The 21,562-nt window shown below is 45.9% G+C and overlaps 1 protein-coding gene across 2 annotated transcripts in view; it reads right to left on the bottom strand.

Moving 5' to 3' along the window:
- The window catches only part of LOC149332253 (neuroglobin-like), a 221,422-nt gene that overhangs the window by 24,419 nt on the left and 175,441 nt on the right, over window positions 1-21,562 (bottom strand). For both annotated transcript variants that reach the window (XM_089557169.1, XM_089557168.1), the window contains exon 2: window positions 11,881-12,034. The gene's annotated coding sequence lies outside the window, so the exon portion shown is untranslated. The remainder of the gene's footprint in view (window positions 1-11,880; window positions 12,035-21,562) is intronic.

Genomic DNA, 21,562 nt, shown 5'->3' with positions numbered 1-21,562 from the left:
TCTAGAAAATCGTTTTTACATTACATTTGAACAACATTCCCGATATATTGTGCTCATTAGGAATGTTTATATTCAGATAAAACTTCTGACTACCTTGCAAGCGTTATCGTCATAGTCACTTTCGATAATGGCATTAAATGTGGACGTGTAGCACCAACTCCGAAAATAATGACATTAACAAACTTAAGGCCTTAAGCATTTACTGCCATTTTATGTGCGCGTGTGGCACAGGTATTAGCCGTCACCGCATGGCTGTGTAGGCGTTTGCATGTTTAAATTTCGTTCGTTGAAAGCGTGCAGCCTTTTAGCGGTCGTAGCTATAGCGTTGGCAACATGGATACGAATACGTAAAGCTCCTCACCGGTCAGAAGGCTTCGCGCCGGGCCAACGCTTTGGCTGTCGAAAACTACACTCTTATAAAAATTTATTTAGACGGTCTATAGACTGTCCTGAGACTTTTGTCTATAAACTCTTTAAAATGTCCACAGACGAATCCCAAGAATCCATGAGCAATTCAAATTCTAGAGACGGTCTATAGACCACTAAAGATTTATGGCCATGCACTTTTAGTAGACTTCTGTCTATAGATAGTCTGTAGACTACGAATGGACCGAAGGTAATAATTATAGGAAGGTAATATAGTTTATAAGAATTTTATAGACTCTCTATAGACAGCTTTTATAAGGGTAGGAATGGGACAGCTGACAGGAACGGTAATATCGAACCGTTTTTAAGTGCAAACTTTTTCCATTGTGTTTCCGACTAGCCTATGCCAGCTATACAGCTTCGACATGGCTGCATGGTTTCTAGTGACATACAAGTCGAACTTCGTTATAACGAAACGGTTCACAACAAAATATTCGATATAACAAAGGAATGATGGTTCCCCTTGGAAGCCCGGTTAGCACGGGCTATAACGAAGAGATCGCCGGACCCCTTCAACTTCGCGATAACGAGGTTTAACCGTTTCTTACGGAGCTTGCTTGGGGAGTTCCGTAAAGTCACGTCAAGTTTGTTTCCGCAGCGCTGCGTTCGACTCGCTGTTAACTTGACGTGACGCTCGCACCTCGTGTACGCACTGAAATGAGCCTGTTCCGGGTAAGAAAACAGCGTCCGGAGCTAAGTGGCGCCGGCGGTCGTCTACAGCTAATTCAAGTAGACGCATCGCTTTGAAAGTGACTCTGCAGCTACGGACATGCGTTGGCTGCGGTAATAATTTATACGCTTCTCGCAGTGCTGCGCTGCGATATCTTGTTAAAACCTACCACGCATACGCTCTAGACTTGAGTCTCCAAAACGAAGATAAAGAAGGTTCATGCGCTCTAAACATTGGTACGCCTATAGGGGAGTAAAAAAGGGAGTAAGTTCTCCCCTGGCCACTCTTGTTTACAAAAGGGTATGCGCTAAGGAGAGCTTACTCCCTTATTACTCCTTTTTGTCTAGTGTGTGGAAGTTAAGAAAACCGTGCAAATGCATGGAAGGTGCATAAGAAAGACATCTTAGATACGGCTAACTGAAGCTGTGTTACCATAATTGTTATCATCGAAGACTCTGCGTGAGCAGTACGAAAAGCTCGCGCACATGTATATATAAGAAACCAATAAGAAGAGTTAAGGAATAAGGAACGAAAACAAAATAAAAATAAATTGTTATCTCTTTATTTTTCGCCGCAGGAATAATGCGATTCGTGGATTATACAGACAGATATCTCTTGTGCAAGCCCAATTTTTCGAGGCTTAATTAGCCGCTGAATATTAAGAATAATTTACGCCCAACAAATTTCACGACGTGGCCCGAACAAAGTAGGCTGATAACCAATGGCACTGCTGTCAGTGTACACACGAAGCAGTGCAGTGAAGCCTGTTCACACATTATGCTTCACCCAAGTGCACATAAATATGATGCTCCATAAATTCGTGCTTAAGCTGGACACTCTTTGGAAGGCATATAAGTGTGCCAGAATAACCTTTTCAACTGGCCATAAATTCAGCCGCTTGCCGTTACTTCCGGCGTGTAATGTACCATAGCTGCCTTTTGAGAACATGGAAATATCTGCAAGAGTAATTTGAAGGACTTAGACTGGCGTCACTTAATGCTGAGCAGTTGCCCAACAAATTTAATTTGTATGAATGAGGGGCCTGACAGTTTGCAGTAGCAATTTTCAAATTATGTAGGTTATTAGCGAAAATCACGAAAACTATAGGCCCTCCTGGAAATTTAATAATTTAAAGAATTGCCATTAACGCCACTCGTTGCGAAACTGAAAGCATGAACTGAGGTTTCAATCGAGCGAGAAAAAAAAAATTCTCTTCCTACTGTAAATGCTGCAGTAAGCCGATGATTTAGCAAATTTTATTCCTCCTGCGGTGTAACGAATTCGGCTAGTGTTACGGCACCTCGCGACGAAAGGTAATCAAACGCATTCGCAAACTTCTCGTTATAGTGCTTCTCGGCAAAGCCGCCATCATCCGGAGAGGAGGTGGCAGAAGGAAGCGGTTTCTTTAAAAGCCACGCCTTGAAGACACGTCTCGTCTTTAATAAATTCTCCGACAAGGGCTACACGAGTACGCAAAATTACATCATGTGTCTATTATGGCTCACGCCGTGTTGTGTTTTGGACCATTTCATGTTGGTGCCAAGCAGTGCGAGTTACCAAAGGAAGTTAAAGCGGAAGCAGAGATTAACGTACCTTCCACCCCGTTTTCGAGGAAGCGCAAATGCTCGGAAACGCTAAGACAGGGTATCTTCCTATCAAAGAAGGCAAAACACTGTGAAGTAGTTGGTTTAGTTTTTAGGAAGCGGAGCATGAAACGCTACCCTAACGGAAGATTCACCTTCCGCCGGCGCAACATGCAAAGTTCTCTCGCAAAAACACATCGGATCGATGCTGTTAGTCCACTGCTTCCTCCTGAAGAGTACTTCTCCCGTGAAGACCATGGGATTAAACTGACAGGCCCACACCATGTGCTGTAGGTTAGCTGCCTCTCCACAGTGCGGGCACTACGATAGTATAGTGTGGGGTAGCACTGGTGTAACCTAGCCGGTGTTGGGTAAGTGTTAGTTTGTAATCTCCTAAGGGTGTTGTGTACTGTGCGATGTCAGTGCACGCTAAAGAACCCCAGGTGGTCGAAAAAACCTGGAGCCCTCCACTACGGCGTCCCTCATAGCCTGAGTCGCTTTGGGACGTTAAACTCCCACAAACCATAAACCATCCTAAGGGTGTTCTCTTCCGATTTATTAAGGGATTTATATTTCGTTCCGGACTATGCGGCCCACCCACATGCTCTAATAAGATTCAATCAATCAATCAATCAATCAATCAATCAATCAATCAATCAATCAATCAATCAATCAATCAATCAATCAATCAATCAATCAATCAATCAATCAATCAATCAATCAATCAATCAATTTGTGGAGAACGGTACAAAGAGTGCCATAATGTCACCGAAAGGCTACTTTTCGAAAACAGCGCGAGGGCCAATTAAAGCCGTTGAGTTCCAATTCGCCGCGAGTTAAAGCAGTGATAAATGCGGAAGGATTGAAAGAAATTGCTGCTGCGTTGCGGTGTATAAAGGGACAAGCCAAGTTTTCTAGAAAAAAAACGACGTACACATAGCAAGCCAGAAAATGTTTGCACAGCACAGAGCGCACGCACCGTGAGTTCAGTACTGAGTTTCTCGCGATTGGGAAAATGTGAGTGCCCCATTAATTTCTGTGTGGAGCAACGAAGCTTATACATGGCGGTGTGGTGTTTTTCGGATTATAAGGACGATACCCGTGTAAGACCGAACCGGGGCTACCATCCGAACGCTCTTAATGCCATAAAACGTGTGAGGAAGCGCTTCCCTCGACCTCATTGGAAGGCCGGATGTTCGCTGGAATAGGGTAAGAAGGTGCTGAAGTTATCGTTCGCGGAAACTTTGACTGTAGTTTCTGTCTTTGAGAGGCAAAGCCTGTTGTTGAGTGCAACGCTGGGCTTTTCCCGATTTGGCAATGAATGCTCCAGTCAACTGGCTTTAAAAGCAGCGTCGCCTCTTTCCAGGCCAAATTAGATCGAACTAAGCGAAATCAGAAGCACAAGATAAAGAGGGTAACGAACGAAGGACTAAGGAAAGTAAGAGGGAACTCGGGAACGAGCCAACACTTATACGAGGTGGAAATGCAACTAGCAAAGCCAGAGGCTCCGGAGCCAAAACTTCGAGAAGGCGCGGCTTTTCTTGAAATTAGGCGGAGTGGCCCGAAACGGGGCGGAGAAGATTTACGACTCGAAATTCCACTGCGCATTCGCGGAGTGAACGAAGAAAAGTAGAAGAAAGAAGATCTCCGCGAGCGTGAGAGTTTTTCCAAAGCAGCTGTCGCTGAGTGCGCTCGGGCGTAATTAGTTTTTCTGGAGTCCAGAGGTGCACCGGCACGTGTAGGGGTCGGGAGGAGAAGCGACAGTTCCAGGGTGTAGCCAAAGTGCTTTTACGGGTTGCCGACGGCGACGACCCTCGCTGACGAAGCCGAAGAGGACGTCACGGTGTCGTGAAGGAAGTGTCTGGACAGTTTAAACATGAGCGTGCAGACTTGGCGCCTCGGTATGCTCCCCATTTTCCCTATTTCTCTGAGCGAAAGGAACAATCTCTCTCCCTCTCTCCTACCCTCTCTCACATACACATACAGACGGACGCGCACATACACACATGTAATCAATGCTATAGGCAGAAACACTTGCGCATCGTACTACAGATTACGGATTTGGACTAGTTAAATACCTATACAATAACTCAACATGCACGCGCGTTTAGGAAAGGCGGAGAAGCAGTCATGTGCATGCACTTAAACTGTTCTGTCAATCTTGAGAACTATGATTTAGATAAGATTTCAGTGCACGACGTTCAGCTAGTTACAAGTTAGCGTCGCTGAGTAAACTTGCTCACTAAACTACAGTTTACTAAACCTGTAACAAGGAGGAATACAGTGAGGCTCTCCTTCTGTCATACTTTTATCACTCGTCTCAGCATTGAGTGCTTCTCTTATAGCGTCCTCGATCACCTCGCACCAGGTGCGCCCCGAAACCAGCGCGGTTCCCTGCGCACCGCGGCGGTGGCGCACCGGCGAGGGTCAACTTCGAGGACAAGCTGCACCCCGTGCATGCAGCGCCGCCTTTAGGGTGCCTTTCTTCTGGCGCGTGCATTTGATTGTAAACCACAACACCGGTCACAAGCTCCTGCTCACCCGAAAATGCTTTCGGAACTGCAAATAAATCACACATTTCACATGTCAAAGGCCATGCACATTGCAGCTATATATGCCAAGCAGTGCAATGTAAACAGACGCTCGCTCCGGTGTCGGCGAGGCGCCTGACGAACCGATAAACGAATTTTCGGTCCTTCATCGCCGTTTTTAGGCTATCAAGTCGATTATCTGTCATCTTCGCTATCAGACGAACTTGACAGCAGTTCATCAATAGCGGCAACCATCCGTATTCTCTGCTCTATCGCGTGAGTCTGTGCGCAGACACGAGCAGGATAGTATGGGCCACCGTGTACGGCTAAAGGCGGCTTGTCCGCAGCACACGTCCCGCAATGCTTGCCGGGATTGCACCCTTGCAAACTGCCGATTTTCCGGGTGCGAGTTGGGGCAACGAAAAAGTGACCCGGCAGGGTGCGCTTCCGGTGATCGAGGACCGCGGGTGCGCACCGGTGCAGTTGATCGAGGATGGAAGGTGCGCACCAAGGCGCCCCGGTGCGCACCGGTGCGGGCGATCGAGGATGCTATTATAAACCAACACCATGTTTATAGAAACATAGGGGGCGCTCGCGGAAGCCGGAGGTGGCTGGGGATAGCGTATATATGCGCCGTTGTTTGCTACAGTGCGCGGTTTGCTTGTTTCGCTTACCATGGCATCTGAGAATGCTGTGTCATGTAATGCTGTCGAGACTGCACAGTTTTAGCGACTGTGTTAGTGAGCGAAAGTGAGCGAACAACAGAAAAGTAACATGAGCGCCACGCAGAGTTTACATCTCGGATTTCGAATCAAAGTTCTTATCAAGCTGAGGTGATGCATAGATTAAGGACTTCTTGACTCCCTTTTAGAAAAGGGTCTTGGCCAAACGATGTCGGCAGCTTCTTCTCGCAATTTATTGCTCTTAACGGTGTTTGAAGGTCAGAGCTGCCTTTTTTGTTTGTAATATTTGTTTCTTCTAGAGCTCAAATAATTTCTTCCAATGTAAATTTGATACAATGGTACTAACTCTGGTCCAAACGCGTATTTATTAATAATTTAAGTCGAAAGTTTATTAATGTTTGTGTTGCCAACTGCTTTTTGTCATTTCGACTAAGGATGTTATGAATGTCTGCCAAGAATTAACGCATTTTTCAGTTTTGTTTGTCAATTTGTTTGTTTTGGTATCTTAAGAACATCTGATCATTCTTTTATATATATAGCATAACCACCCGACTAGCGACAAATGGAACTTATGTTCGCATATATACCCTCTCTGCAGCCTGTGCATACTTCTTGCCAAGGCTCATGCACGGGGCGAAGAGGGAGGGGAAAGAGAGGGTCCTAATCCTAGCCCCCCCCCCCCCCACACGGGAGATTGTAAACATCAGAATTTTTTGCAGATTTGAGATGACAAAGATTCTAAGCAGGAGTACCAGTGTAAAAGCCCGGCTTGTCTTAGAGGTCTTGCATGTTAAAAAACTATCTGATCGCTGCGTAAGTGATGCTTCGTTGTAGATCTATGATGCTGAAGTTTCATATCTTGATTCGTTTGTATAAAATTGCGGTCTTTGTGATGTGTGTGCCTGCTCTACCTTTACGCATGCTCTCCTTTTCCGTATATATGCTGCTGTTGTTTCACCCCATTAAACAGTTGGTAGTTGCGCTCGTGAACTGTTGTATGTGTTTCTTTCTGTGTCCTATCTAAGTTGTTGCGCATTTCACTTATATACTATTACCCGGATTTCGATCCAAGTTTCAGTCTCCTCTAAGCGATAACCTCAAGACCTCCGGTGCCGCGTTTCAAGGTCTCCTTTAATTACTAACTGCATTAAATTACTATGCTTTGAGGTACGAATCTGCCTTTGTTGCCAACTGTAAGTATTCCGTGTATTTAGTGATCGAAATCTACCCTAGTATTTGGACAGCGCACACTGCCCATAAAAGGGAGTGCGCTATAGGACTGCTTACTCCCTTTCATCATCATCATCATCATCAGCATGACTACACCCACTGCAGGGCAAAGGCCTCTCCCATGTCTCTCCAATTAACCCTGTCCAGCGCCAGCCGCGGCCACCGTGTCCCCGCAAACTTCTTAATCTCATCCGCCCACCTAACTTTCTGCCGCTCCCTGCTACGTTTGCTTTCTCTTAGAATCCACTCCGTTACCCTTAAGGACCAGCGGTTATCTTGCCTTCGCATTACATTCCCTGCCCAAGCCCATTTCTTCGTCTTGATTTCAACTCCATTGATTACTCCCTTTATACTCCCTTATAGGGTAATTCATGTTTAGGCTGTGCACACCTGGCGGTTCAAAGAGTAACATCTGCCAAACCGCACTGCGCTGCCCGCAATTGCGTTAGTGTGCTTTTCCCTCCTTTAGTTTGCGAGCCAGAGTTTTCTGGGCTTCTCTTCTCTCATGAATGTCTCGTAGGGTGCTGACACTTGATCACTGTATCTCATTCTTCGAAAGTTAAGTAAAACTAGGGAAGTGTAAAGTGCGAGCACGTAAAGCGGACTCCCACAAGAACAATTTTTGAATGCATTCAAACTCCTACTACTGCTGCTACAGGAAAACCATCACCGGCTCGAGTCAAAGAACAAAAAGAAATAAGAAAATTGAAAGAGGAAAATAAAGCTTAGTGAGTGAAAAAAAAAAAAAAAAAACTCGCAAAGTCCCGTGCTCCGCAGTCCCCAAGTAAAACATCTTTGCTCAATTCTTGGCACGCTTGAATACCTATAGATTTGCTACGACAGCGGTGCTGGAGTTCGTGCGATAAGTATTCATTTTGTTTATTTTGTGTTTTAGTGCGAATAGGGAAGCGGTTGACATTACAGAAAGGGACAGGGTGGCGAAGAGAGGGAGAATGTTGGCGGTGATGGAACTTAAAGCGCGATCCTCGGCGTTCTCCAAAGTCGTCCCAAAGCCATCAGCGAGCACCGTTCGGACGTACGAAGTTCATTTCCTCGCACGATATGGATCCCTCGCCCCATCCTTCCGAAAAAGTGCGTAAGACGTGCAGATACGTGCCGCTATTCTCTACTCAATTTTTGTTGTTGATTTCCGTCGAATGCCGCTTGTACAAAATGTGTCTGTAAGAAAGGTAGACGCTCGCTTCTCGAGCGTCGTTATGTTTGCCTCCTTTTTCGCCAACTCTCGGAGTAGAACTGTAACGATACGGAAAATCGATTTACGGAAACGGAAAATCGGATACGGATACGGAAAATCGGACCCGACACTAGCCTTGGCTATGGGTCCAGTACCACTGTACATAGTTTGCTTGCATTCATTTCTGTATTCAAATAAAAAAAGCAAGTAAAAAAAGGCCACACAATATGATCGTGTATTTGTACATAGTGTACATCGCCGCCACACCCATATCCTTTCTTACTATCTCTCTCTCCCTTTCTTTCCCTCTCCCTGTCCTTTTATTCCCGCTAGCCGCAGCTCAGGTGCTTCAAGTTTCGATGGCGGATGCCGCGGCTAGCAACATATATTCCTTCCATTTTTATTTTCATTAACAAATAGCCACTAGCAACAAGGCGTTGTCAGTGTACGTTAATCCAGGTGGACTAAATTAACTCGGAGCCTTCCACTACGGCGTCTCTTAGCCGTGTGTCACTTCGAGACGTTAATCCCAACAATTTACAAAAGAAGATTAACAAACCATTCACGATCGAAAGGTAAAAGAAAAAAGTTAATTGCCCAGGAAGGCGACGGTACATTATGCAGCACTCAGCACTGTGATGTCTGGGCATTGTAAGGATTTGCAATATGAAGACTGTGAGGATTACATTGTGAGCATTGAGATGATATGGGAACAACACACTAAAGCGCTAAGAGGCGTTAAAAATTATATGGGGACACCATAAGAGTGCAATGCTATATCATCAGATTTCACATCTGTCTCAGCTTCTCTTGTAACTTCTGTGTGTGTTTGCGTCAGTTCCTTTGCAATTGCCTGTCCATGAATAGCCATGAATTGGACTGCTAGCTGCAGTAGCTAGTATCCACTATGCTGCGATTCGGATTTTTGATTTCGTTTCTCTAGGTTATCAAGGTTACTATCCAGAAACTAGTTTGCTGACAACCCGGTGGGCAGGTGGTGATGACGTCACAAGGTCACGTGACCTCGCTTAATCAGTTATTAATTTGATTGCTACCTGCCACGGTGGGCAGGTTGTGATGACGTCACAAGCTCCAGTCACTCCTCTCAGTCAGGGTGGCTCATCAGGGCAGGTTGTGATGACATCACAAGAACACGTGACCTCTCTCGACTAATCAGAGAATATCGTGACATCGGTGGTGTTCTGGTATGTGATGACAACTCTAACGCTATCGAATTAAAACCAGCGTTTTGTAACCAAACCAGCTGAAAAAGTATGTCTGCTTAATCAGCGTTTAACCAGCGTCAAGTTGATAGGCCAGAATTTTGACGACTGCGAATAGCCGTGCCCGAAAGTCCGACGCGCACTGGTAAGCAACCTATTTTCTAATGATCGCCCTAGCGCTTCCGACCACTTCGCGCCTCTCACACCTGCTAAGACACTAGGCAAAGGGGAGGAACTACACCTCCGAAAGCTACAGACCAACACTTACAACAACCCACGAAGACTACACGCAATAGACCCGGAGTCATTTGACTCACTGTGCAAATTCTGCGGGGAGAAGGCGGCCCTGTACTTAATGGTATGGGCCTGCCAACGAAATAAGGCGGTCACTGTCAATAACCAGCCAACGCAGGAGGGGTGGGAGGCAGCTCTGACCAGCTCGGACGAAACGAGTCAAAAGCAACTCATCGAAAGAGCCCGGAAAGCAGCCTACACCAAAGGGGTTCCGGACTGAGAGCTCCACCCGCTGCTACAACCTCCTAAACGATTTCATTAAATTATTTTCACCACCACCACACGTGCTGTCTACTCTCTTCCGCATATAAACATCTGTCACACCGAGAAGAAAAAAAGAAATGACCCCTAAGCTGTAATATTCTGACTGCAAACTACGTACACCCGCAGTAAAATGTTCGTGGGACATAATATGAGCGCCAAACTTAATTTTATTGTCTTTGCGCACAGGAAGGAATAGGTATACGCAGCTTATAGTCCTGTGTTGGCAAATAACGCAGCGAAAAGTTACAAGTAAATATCAAGCAGTGTGTCCTGGGTGCAAAGAAATTTAAATAGTCCGATAAAATAGTAATGTTATATAAACATTTGACACCGGGTGTACATACTGTCTCCTAACCAGCCGCATGCACCTCCTCTCTATAGTGGTCAAGCGACAACCGTTGCGGCATATCCTCTAGGAGGAGGCCCAGAGCACCGCCTTCAGCATACAGTCTAGGGTGTCAACTCCAGTGCTGTCCTCAAGGGCGCTATTCTCACGGCAAAAAAAAAAAAAAAGTTTTACCTAAGCTTACCGGCTTAGCGCATTAACCAGCCAATACTGTTATAGCTTTGGTGTAGCCATTTAGCCCTAGGTTTGGCCGTGGTATCAACACCCTCAGCCGTAAGGGAAGGCCTATAGCCGCGCTAATGCGAATCAGCGAAATTTGGTCAGCTGTCGCTTCCAACTCTCTCTCTCTCTTCGCTCTCACACTTTCCCCCTCCTTCATCTGCCCTAAACGTGGAGAGGATATTTCCTTCTCACCACTTTGGCGGCCATTAAATTAAATTAATTTGCCAAGCCTGGATTGGGAGCAGTTGGGGATAAGAGTTAATGGAGAATGCCTGTGTAATCTGAGATTCGCTGATGAGATTGCCTATAACTAAGTGATTCAGGAGACGAACTGCAAAGAATGGTCAATGAGTTAGACAGGCAGAACAGAATGGTGGGTCTAAAAATTAACACGCAGTAAACCTAAGTAATGTTCAATAGTCTCGCTACGAAACAGCAATTCACAACTGGGAGTGAGGTGCTGGAAGCGGTAAGGGAATGTGTCTACTTGGGGCAGGTAGTGACCGCTGACACGGATTTTGAGAGGGAAATAACGAGAAGAATAAGAATGAGGTGGAGCGCATATGGCAGATTCTTTCAGGTCGTGAATGGCAGTTTACCAATGTCCCTCAAGAGAAAAGTATACAATATCTCTATCTTACCGGTACTCACCTATGGGGCAGAAACGTGGAGGCTAACAAAAAGAGTTCAGCTTAAGTTAAGGACAACGCAACGAGCTATGGAAAAATTAATGATAGGTGTAACGTTAAGAGACCGGAGGCGGGCAGAGCGGGTGAGGGAATAAACGTTGGTTAATGACATCCTGGTCGAAATCAAGAGGAAGAAATGGGCTTGGGCAGGGCATGTAATGCCAATGCAAGACAACCACTGTTCCTTAAGGGTAGTGGAGTGGATTCCAAGAGAAGGCAAGCGTAGCCAACGTTTGGAGATATCCATTAACGCTGAGCGTAGCAGGAGACGGCAGAAAATTAGGTGGGCGGATGAGTTTAAGAAGTTTGCTGGGATACGGGCCGCGGCTGGCAGAAGACAGGATTAACTGGAGAGACATGGGAGAGGTCTTTGCCCCGCAGTAGGCGTAGTCACGCTGATGATGATGACGAATTTACCAAGCAATTAAATGTCTCACGGCTGACGCTGTAGATTGCACGATAAAATGCAGCTTTCGCTCCAAAAATAAACGTCTAAAGCTAGGAGCGCATGCCACTGGACCCACCTAAAGGAGTGCTTGGGAGGGTACGGTGGGCTGGGCGTTGTCTTTGCGACGATCCCAGCGGTGGTCCCGGTCTCTGCTCGATGTCTTGGCTTCGCAGACCAGGGAAGGGGGTGGGAGGGGGTCAGGTCAAATCTTCATCGCCAGGGACACGTTCCTGTGGGCACAGAACAAGAAGTAAAGACGAATTACCGAATGGATCCACCTCTCTTCACTATACAACTTCAAAGCCAACACACACAGTAATAAAGGAGAAGAAATGCATGAATGATATCGTGAAAAGGTTTGGTTTGGTCCATTTGATTTTCGTTTTTGCAATAACCAGACTTTCTAAGTGTAATAGAAAAAAAGATTGGTGTTGTTTCACTTAGAGAACTTTTCATTCTGGAGGCTGAAGTAGGGCCTATAAAACTTTTGCCTCATAACTTTTGCCTCAGATAACTTTTGCCTCAATTTAATGCACGTGCGGAAGCAGAATTGCACGAACGTTGATTTGTCTTGTTACATTACTGTTGGCTTTCTAATGTTGACTTATCATGCTGTTTTTCATGTCGTAAGCGGTACGGCTTTAGCGTTGTTAAACCGAGTAGGACGGGTGAAAGCAACTGAGGTAACACCGCCTCGAACGCAACCGCAGAATAGACACGGCACGAGAAGCGCGCGTCCAACGCCGCCGCGCCGTTGCTCGCGTGAATCCGACGCCGATGGCTCTCGAGCGTCGGGAGCGGGGACGGCGGAGCGGTCGGGAGCGGGGACGGCGGAGCGCGCCGGCGACGCGGTGTGGGCGGCAGGGAGCGGGAGTATCGGCCAAGCAGGGGCGCTGAGTATAAACAATGTTGTGGGATGGAGGCACTATGAGCAGTGATGGCACAGACCCACAAACATAGCAAAATCTTGCTCGAGGTTTACTCATCGGAATAGTGCTTTCGCATTAACGTGTTTTCAAAGAGCAGGTGAAAGAGTAACTTCCTGCCTCCATAAAAGCGTTTTGGTTACTTGTTCCCTATATTTACGTTCCTAGATATTAATTTTTCTCTCCGTAAATGAGACTGTACTACACTTCATTTCGGTCTTTTCATCGCCTATTGACAGCCACTTATTAACTTATTAACTGAACTATGTTGGTCCTTTCTTTTTCTTTCGGTAAAAATTTCCAGCGAAGCTCGTTTACTTCAATCTTTTCAATCTCTCTTATGGAGCGTCCATCAATGAACGCTATCGTGCACAAAGACGACAAAACGCAGACAGACATAAAAATAGAAAGGCGCTTCATTATGTGCACCCGCGGAAGAAGCTCGTGTAAAGCAGGCTGAAAGCAATATACCCGCAGCCTGGGGAGCATGAATGGAATACGGGAGTCCGCGGCGTCAACTCGAGGGTAACCTTGGGCAAAACGCCATAAAAGCAGCTCGACGGGTAGCTGGGCTTTGTTCGGGAGCGTCCCACGCGGTTGACCGCGTTTTCAGCGTATTCATGGGATGACGTTGGTCGTTTGTCCTTGGAAACAAGACCTCCTTACTCTCTCCTCTTCCCAAGCGCCCCCCCCCCCCCCCCCTCACCCCCTCCCTTGATAACAAGAACGCCCACGAGGCATGAGCCCGCAAAAGACCGAAGTCGCGGGCTTCGTCTCACTGGCGTGGGACTCAGTGGGAGATATGCATCTCGAATTACGACATCGGTGAGATTAAAACAGGCGAATATAAAAGGAGACAGTGAATAAAAAGGAAAATTAATTTATCCATTTATTTACAAACACTACAGGAAGCAGCGCTGTCCCATCTGGTAAGCGTTACAATAAGTGCTGCAATAAAAAACTAAACAAAGATTTCTGCGCCAGAAATTTCCGCTCTCAATGGCGGTTTAAGTTTTAACAAAAGTTCTGTGAGGGCTAGTTAAAAATAACTTATTACAAAACCGTTTCACTGGTGTATTTTGAAGCCGAAGTAAGATGTTTCCTAAAGTTTTGTACTGCCAAAATATGGGCGTATATTACCTCAGACTGGTTGGGTCTACTCAACCCAACCACTCTGCTGCAAAAAATTTAAGTATCACGTGAAAAACCAAATTTTTGTGATCAAGCAAGTAACGGTAAACCCAGTAATCGAGAAGGCAAAATGAAAGTTTTTGAGATAGGCAAGACTGAAAGGTCTGGCAGCACTTTTAAACTTGGCCTGCACCACAGTCAAGTGCCGTGATATGTATCCGTCACTATCCTTATCCCTACCACTATCACCTGGGTTGAGTCCCCTGCAAAGCAAGGACCTGTCTCAGTGACGTCTGGTTATACCTGTCTTAACTCAGCCACGGCCACCTACTCGCTGTGGTGCGGTGAAATCCTACGAACATACTGACCTCATCGCACCACCTGATTCCCCCTCTAGTCAGGCTTCGTTTGCCTTGGCAATGCCCATATATGCAGGATTCGCTCCTCCCCAGAAACCTCTCGCGATCAGTCATTCATTTAAGCGCCACCTTCCATGGTGGTCAGTTTGCTCACTATCCGGTGGGCAGTGTGAGATGACGCCACCAGGTCACGTGGTATACGTGGCCTACCTGGTTGCTTGTCAAGCTGCTTCCACAGCTTTTTTTCCTCGAACCTGTCCGTTCTCAAATGTATTTTGCAAACGGAAAAATAAAGCACTTACTTTCTACGGGGAGTGGCCACCTGGGTCACACTACCTTACAAAATTTTTTTAGACTACTTCTGTCTATGAAGTCTATAAACTCTCTATAGGCAAATCTTAGAGAACAGTCTATAGGCAATACAAATTCTATAGACAGTCTATAGACAACCTATAGATTGATGGCCATACACTTTTAGTGGACTTTTTTCTACAGACAGTCTATAGACTATGAATAGGCGAAAAGATATAACTACAGGAAGGTAGCAGAGTCTATAAGAAGTCTACAGACTGTATATAGACTATATTTATAGGTTACAACACCCTACTTTTCGCGCACAGCGCCCACGACGATGCCAACGACGCCAGGTTTCTGTGGAACGGGAGCCTTAACGGTACCGCTTCAGCCCAATATTTTGTTTCGAGGTTGCTGTCTTTTCCCAGCGGAAGCTCTATATGCGAAGCTGGCTTCTTGTGGTCCACTGTGTAAGCTACTTCTTGCAACGTGCTGTGGTTCCAACGGCGCTGATGCACAGTGGCGCAACGCAGAGCCCCGAGAGCATATTTCAGAGGGGAGGCTGGGGAGCTGCAGGGACGAGAGGACCTTGCGGACAATACGTTTCCTAAGGGAGTCGCTGTCGCCAGTTTGCTCAGGAAGGTGGAGGAAAGTGCTGGTTTCCCAGCTAGTTGTATTGCGAACGTGGGCCTGCTTCGGGAGGTTCGGCGTCCGATTTACTCTGACGTCACAGGGTCACGGTGTTCGTGACGGAGCAGGTGGCGCCATCTAGCCAACATTCACGGAACCAACTTATCATTAGCGTCATCTACAGAGTTCTACGACATTCTTTTCTCTTAGCAAATTAAGCGATGGCTCAGAGGTTATGACGCACGGCTGCTGACCCGAAAGACGCGGGTTCGATCTCGGCAATGGCGGTCGAATTTCTGTGGAAGCGAAATTCTAGAGGCTCGTGTACTGTGCGATGTCAGTGCGCGTTAAAGAACCCCAGGTGGTCGAAATTTCCGGAGCCCTTTACTACGCCGTCCCTCATAGCCTGAGTTGCTTCACGACGTTAAACCCCTATAAACCATAAATCAAACAAAAAAAATCCACAAGTACGCACGGGCGCAAAAATTACAAGCAATAAAGTATATGCCCATCAGCCGAACGTCAGTTATCGGACATTGCTGAAACCGAACGCTTGTATATTATAATTTGGCGCGTCTGTCGCGTTCAGAGATAAAGCCGTGGCTATGGTGGCTACCATGGCTGGAAGCACACAATCAAGGTGGTGGTTGCTTGGACCGGTTGGCGCACTTTCGTTCGAGAACACAAAACAGCCCGTACAGATGGGGCAAACAAAATGAGAGGCGCGTCCTCCTAATTTTCTTTACGCGCGGTTCCATCTTCTTGAGCAAGCAACCATTAGCCGAAACACCACCGAAACATCGTCGCTGAAACACCTATGAGCGCAACGTTCTACTTAATACTGCCACTGGCAGTCGAAGCAAGCAAATCAACTCATGAGTAAAAAAATATTGATAACGGCGTTACAAAACATATCGCAAGGAAAGTTGAATACTTTCACAACGGCTTCCGCGTTTGCTGGACGAAAGGCGTGGGAAACAATGCGAACCAAAATGCTATTGCTGTTCGGCTCTAGACGAAAGTGCGCTTAGAAGAAAAGAACCGAGGTGGGAGCACATCTTTTTCGGGACCAGAAAAGACATCCTGTCCCAGAGAGATACACTGCCGCCTGTATTTATTCCCAGCGATTTCAGCAACGTTCCAACGCAATGCAAAAAGAAAAAAAAAGAACATTGCACAAGGAACCGGGCGTATGAAGACCGGAGTACGAAGAATGGAAAACAAGATCTTGAGAGTAAAAAGAAAGGAAGAAAGATAGGAAGGAAGACAGGAAGGAAGGAAGGAAGGAAGGAAAGAAGGAAGGAAGGAAGGAAGGAAGGAAGGAAGGAAGGAAGGAAGGAAGGAAGGAAGGAAGGAGAAAGAAAGATATAGAAAGGAAGAAAAATAAGAAGGAAGGTAGAAAGGTAGGAAGAAAGAAAGATACAGAAGGGAAGGAAGATAAAAAGCAAGATCGAAAGAAAGAAAGGAAGGAAGAAAGAAAGAGAAAAAGAGAAAGGGAGATTAGAGAGCAAGGAGGATATAGAAAGATAGGAAGGAAGGAAGATAGGAAGGAAGGAAGGAAGGAAGGAAGGAAGGAAGGAAGGAAGGAAGAGAAAGAGAGAAAAGGAGATAAGAAACGAAGATGAAAGTGGAGAACGGAACAGAGAAAGGAAGGAAGAAAAGAAAAAGAGGAAGAATGAAGGAATGAAAAAGAGAAAGAATGAAGGAATGAAAAAGAGAAAGAAGAGCGTCTACAAAGACGAACGATGCCCGCGGCGAAGCCATGCTGAACGGCTGCAGACAGCCGGATGAAAGCAGCAAGCCGCGGCGGCAGCATCACGCATCGCAAAACAATGCGCGGTCGCTGCCAGGCTCGCATGTGGTGCACAAAGAAATCCTAGTTGCGGTCTCAGGAGGAGGCGGCAGCATCTCAAAGCCTATTTTCCCCTTCCGCCCGTAATGTCCTGTTTACGCGCCAAAGTTTCGGCAGCCATCTATCGTTGCGCCATCGTCTGTTCCCTCTACGGCCACTTCGTTTCCTGTCCCCATCCTTCCCCAGGAAGTCTGCCTGAAGAAAAAAAGCCCTTCACTGGCTGATAGCGAAAACAGAGAGGTTTTTTTTTTTATGCCTTTCTCTTGTCTGCTCTCCCAGTGCTCTTAATGCGAGTGAAGTCTTTTCTCTAGTGAAATTTACAGGCAACCTCGTCTCGACGCACACGTCCTTATCAGAGAAGAGTATTAGGGAAGAAAGCCTACTGTCTAGTTGTGTTCTGCGAAGCATTTCTACTCTTCACGAGCCTTATGGCTCACTTGAACTCTAAAATCATTTGAATGTTCAATGCTTATATCATTCATTGTCATCGTCTCTGTAATTTTTATTGCTCTTTTGTTATTATTTTTACAGTTCTTTTCTCTTCCACTGCTCTGAGTGCACCATTGTAATATGCATATGAATTTTAGTGGGTACCTCACAAAAGTTAATAAAAAATAACACAAATACCCTGCTCACTCTTTTCTGGAACTTCTAATCCTTTTCTCAACGACTGTACACTTGTGCAGAAGGCAAATGGTACTGGCGGAATTTCTTTTCTTTTTTAGTAGGTTTCTCAAAGGACCGAGTGTGGTGGCACAATGTGTGAGACGGGTATGACAGTTGCATAACAATGGGCTCGACTGCGTTCTTTGAATGGATGAGGCTGATGTGATGCACGGCGTCCAGAGGCATTTCATTCCAGTCCCGAGATGACATGACGAAAAATGATCGGAGATGACCGATAGTTCATGCAGTGGGGGTGTAGACATTCTTGTGGTGGCTTATAGTCGACTATAGATGCGATAAGCTCGTGATGTGACTGATGCTGCTAACGATGAATGATCAAACTAATGAAAGAGGCAAAGTCTAGAAATTTTCCGTCCCGTTTCAAGGCTAGGTAAATTGGCTCAGGATTTTTAAGCATACAATAAATGAAGTGGGCAGGACGAGCCGTCGCGGTGGCTCAGTGGTTATGGTTTTCGGCTGCTGACCTGAACGACGCGGGTTCGATCCCGACCGCGGCTGCCGTATTTCGATGTAGGAGAAATACTAGAGGCCCGTGCACTGTGCGATGTCAGTGCACGTTAAAGAACCAGAACGGGTCGAAAAAACCCGGAGCCGTCCACTACGGCGTCCTTCATAGCGTGAGTCACTTTGGGACGTTAAACCCCATAAATGCAAAGCCGAAGTGGACAGGACGATCTTGTATTCATTCTAAGGTTAAATAAAGGTTAGGCTAGTGACGATCCAACACTGCTGATGTATTTCCTAGTTTAAGACTGACAAAAGTAAGATATACAGGTAAATTAATGGATGAGGTAGCAAATCACAGACTGCGACGTATAAAGCGAAGGGTGTGGTTAGCCTCGTTAACAAGGTTCATGATACGAGATGACCGTGTTAGATTGTGCGTTAGGGTAATGCCCAGTTTTATGCTGAGTATTAGGGTTAACATGACGAGAGGGCGATAAATGAAGAAAAGAAAAACCGGTAAGCTCCGGCCATTCTGTGAAGGCGGGATGATGACCTCTACTCTCTGTGAAATTGAAGTTTCTCTTCAGCAAAAAAAAAAAAAAAAGGACTAAAGAAATGAATTTATCACCGTTCTTCCCTACATGATGAATTCTTTCAGCCACCGCCAGTTATCTTTCCACGTCGCGATCATCCTTACAAAGTTAAACGCATGAACTGCCAGTCATCCAATTATGCCTATTCTTTTTTACCACGCACAATAACCGATTGGAACGCTTTACCATCAGACATTGCCACAGAATATGATCTAAATAAGTTCCAACACCTAATTCACTCATGTTTGAACAACTAAAAAGGTATTTTTTTCAGCGTTCTTTCTTCCGCCTTGTCTTCTTTTCGTTTTATATTTTTTGTTTTGTACTTCAGCGCACTTTTTCCGATGTCGTCTTTTTCGTGCGGTGCTGTTATTTATTCTCAAATTTTGTTACTATGTGCATTGTTGTAACTCTTTCCGTAGATGCCTATTTTTGATTAATATTTTGTGATTTCTATTTTGTTTTCGTGCAACATTTTAACCTTATACCAATGCTTTGTACTTACTCCCCCCCACACCCCCCATGTAATACCCTCAAATGAGGGCCTTTGGGGGTATTTTGAATAAATAAATAAATAAATAAATAAATAAATTTCTTGGGAAGGAATGTGAGCTGTTGGTGCGATGTTGACCGACTTTCAAGGATCTCAAATGGCGCGCGATGAACAGGGTGGTATGGGAGTGAGTGGAGAATAAGGAAGGCCGCGCCTGGACGAAGGTTCGAATAGAGTATTCAGAATTTAAGATTTTGTTATAATAGCGTCCTCGAATAGACTGCGACAAAAAACGTGCAGAAACAAAGTAGACCATAGAAAATTTCTCTGGTGGAATGAAAACAATTATTCACAAACTTCAAGAAACAAAAATTTGGGTCGCTTGTTCAGAAAAAAAAAAAGATGACGCAGAAAAAAAAAATAAAATACATCGTAACGATTATTTCCCAACTATTTGCAAAATCAAAAACACGAAATGAGCACGGCAGGTTTATTTATGCAAACTGCGGTTAAAGAAGTACTGAGGACAACTGCATCAAATTTTGTCCTTTCTAAAATTCATTTCAGGCTCTTTCTGATTTTACTGATGTTTGCTCGGCAGCGATGAGGAAGCATTTATTGCCGAAAAAATTGTATTTAACCATTGAAAATTTTTCTCCCGCCACTCGATTCAAACTTGTGACGTCAAAGGGACTCCGTAATCACCGTTTGAAAGTGAATGTCAGTGTAGTGAAGCCTCAGGGATTCGCACTTGAAAGGCTCTCTTTACGTCACTATAGTTTGCTGGCCGATGGTGGCGGTACCTGCATTTAATTTTTTTTGTTTTACCTTTTTCTCGCTTATACGCGGCTTTAGTTTTGATAGATGGCCGCCGCCATGTTTGTATTTGCCGCCAGATCCCAGCGCCGCCTACCCTCGACTCCATACGCAGCTGTTAATTTGCAGCCTGTGAGGTGCTGGAGATAAGCAGCGTGTGATCTCTGGCAGTGCCAGCCGCTCGCTGTACTTATTTACTTAGTTATTTACTCGCTATTCGTACGAGGCCTAGAATTTTTTCATGTGGGTTCGCGTTCATTCCCGTGCGCGCTATCGAATAATTGCGCCCGCAGCAATCAGCCGGGAGCAGGCGACCATGCATCGACGAAGCAGACGATCGATATCAGTGGGTGTCATGCATGCAGTTCGCGTGTGTGGATTTAGAGCTAGAGCTCTACTCCTCGGGGTGCAACTTCCGATTTCAGTGTGGATGAGACAATGACCTTCAATGCCTCACAAGGTCAAACCGAACTTAACTGCGTGCTGGTATGGCCCAAGCTATGGTAGTATGACCACGTGATCATATGACTATGACCATCGGGTACCTGACCTTGGCCTCTGACCTTGACCCTTGGCATTTGATTTGAGACAGTGGGCACCACATCGACAATGACCTTCAATGCCTCACAAGGTCAAACCGAACTTAACTGCTTGGTGGTATGGCCCAAGCTATGGCAGTATGACCACGTGATCATATGACTATGACCATCGGGTACCTGACCTTGGCCTCTGACCTTGACCCTTGGCATTTGATTTGAGACAGTGGGCACCACATCGACAATGACCTTCAATGCCTCACAAGGTCAAACCGAACTTAACTGCTTGGTGGTATGGCCCAATCTATGGCAGTATGACCACGTGATCATATGACTATGACCATCGGGTACCTGACCTTGACCTCTGACCTTGAAATTTGATTTGAGAAAGTGGAGACCATGCTTAACAGAGCTTTCGCTCGTAGAACTAGGTTTAAGCCACGTTGAACCCCAGCTATCTTTTTTTGCCACCGGTTTCCTCTACAGTAAGTGCGACGCTGCGCAACACGGGTCGTAAACAAAACCAAAATGATCTAGCTCCGACCCGCAAGGTCAGGTTGCGCTGTTTGAGTGGGCCGAGGAGGCAGCAAGAACCAATGGGATCCTGTAAGTACCTAGGAACACCACCTGCTGCTCAAGACCCCAACCCCTAAACCCCGTCCCATGTTGCGGAATAAAGTTTTGTACTACTTGTACTACTTGAAACACAAAATCAGTGAATGCGATCGAAGAGGTGAGATTCATAGCAGCACAGTTTCTAATGAACTCTCTCGCTGCCCGGCCATTGCGAGTGTGACAGTTTTGACAGCAGCGCTTACGAAGAAGTAAAGCTGTTCACGAATCGAACATTAAATCGAGAACAGCACGCCACGTGACCGAAAGGAATCTACATCTGATTGTTTCAAAGTCAGTATTTGCGACAATACGCGCGGTGCAACTGAAGTGCAGTCTCCCCTACCGCCCGCATGATGCTGTTCACATTGCAGCCGACCCA

This window comes from Amblyomma mixtum, chromosome 8 (assembly GCF_055824585.1).
Source record: "Amblyomma mixtum isolate Tamu chromosome 8, ASM5582458v1, whole genome shotgun sequence".
Taxonomy (NCBI): domain Eukaryota; kingdom Metazoa; phylum Arthropoda; class Arachnida; order Ixodida; family Ixodidae; genus Amblyomma; species Amblyomma mixtum.
The sequence above is the reverse complement of the archived record's forward strand: the minus strand, read 5'-3'. Positions and strand labels throughout refer to the sequence as shown.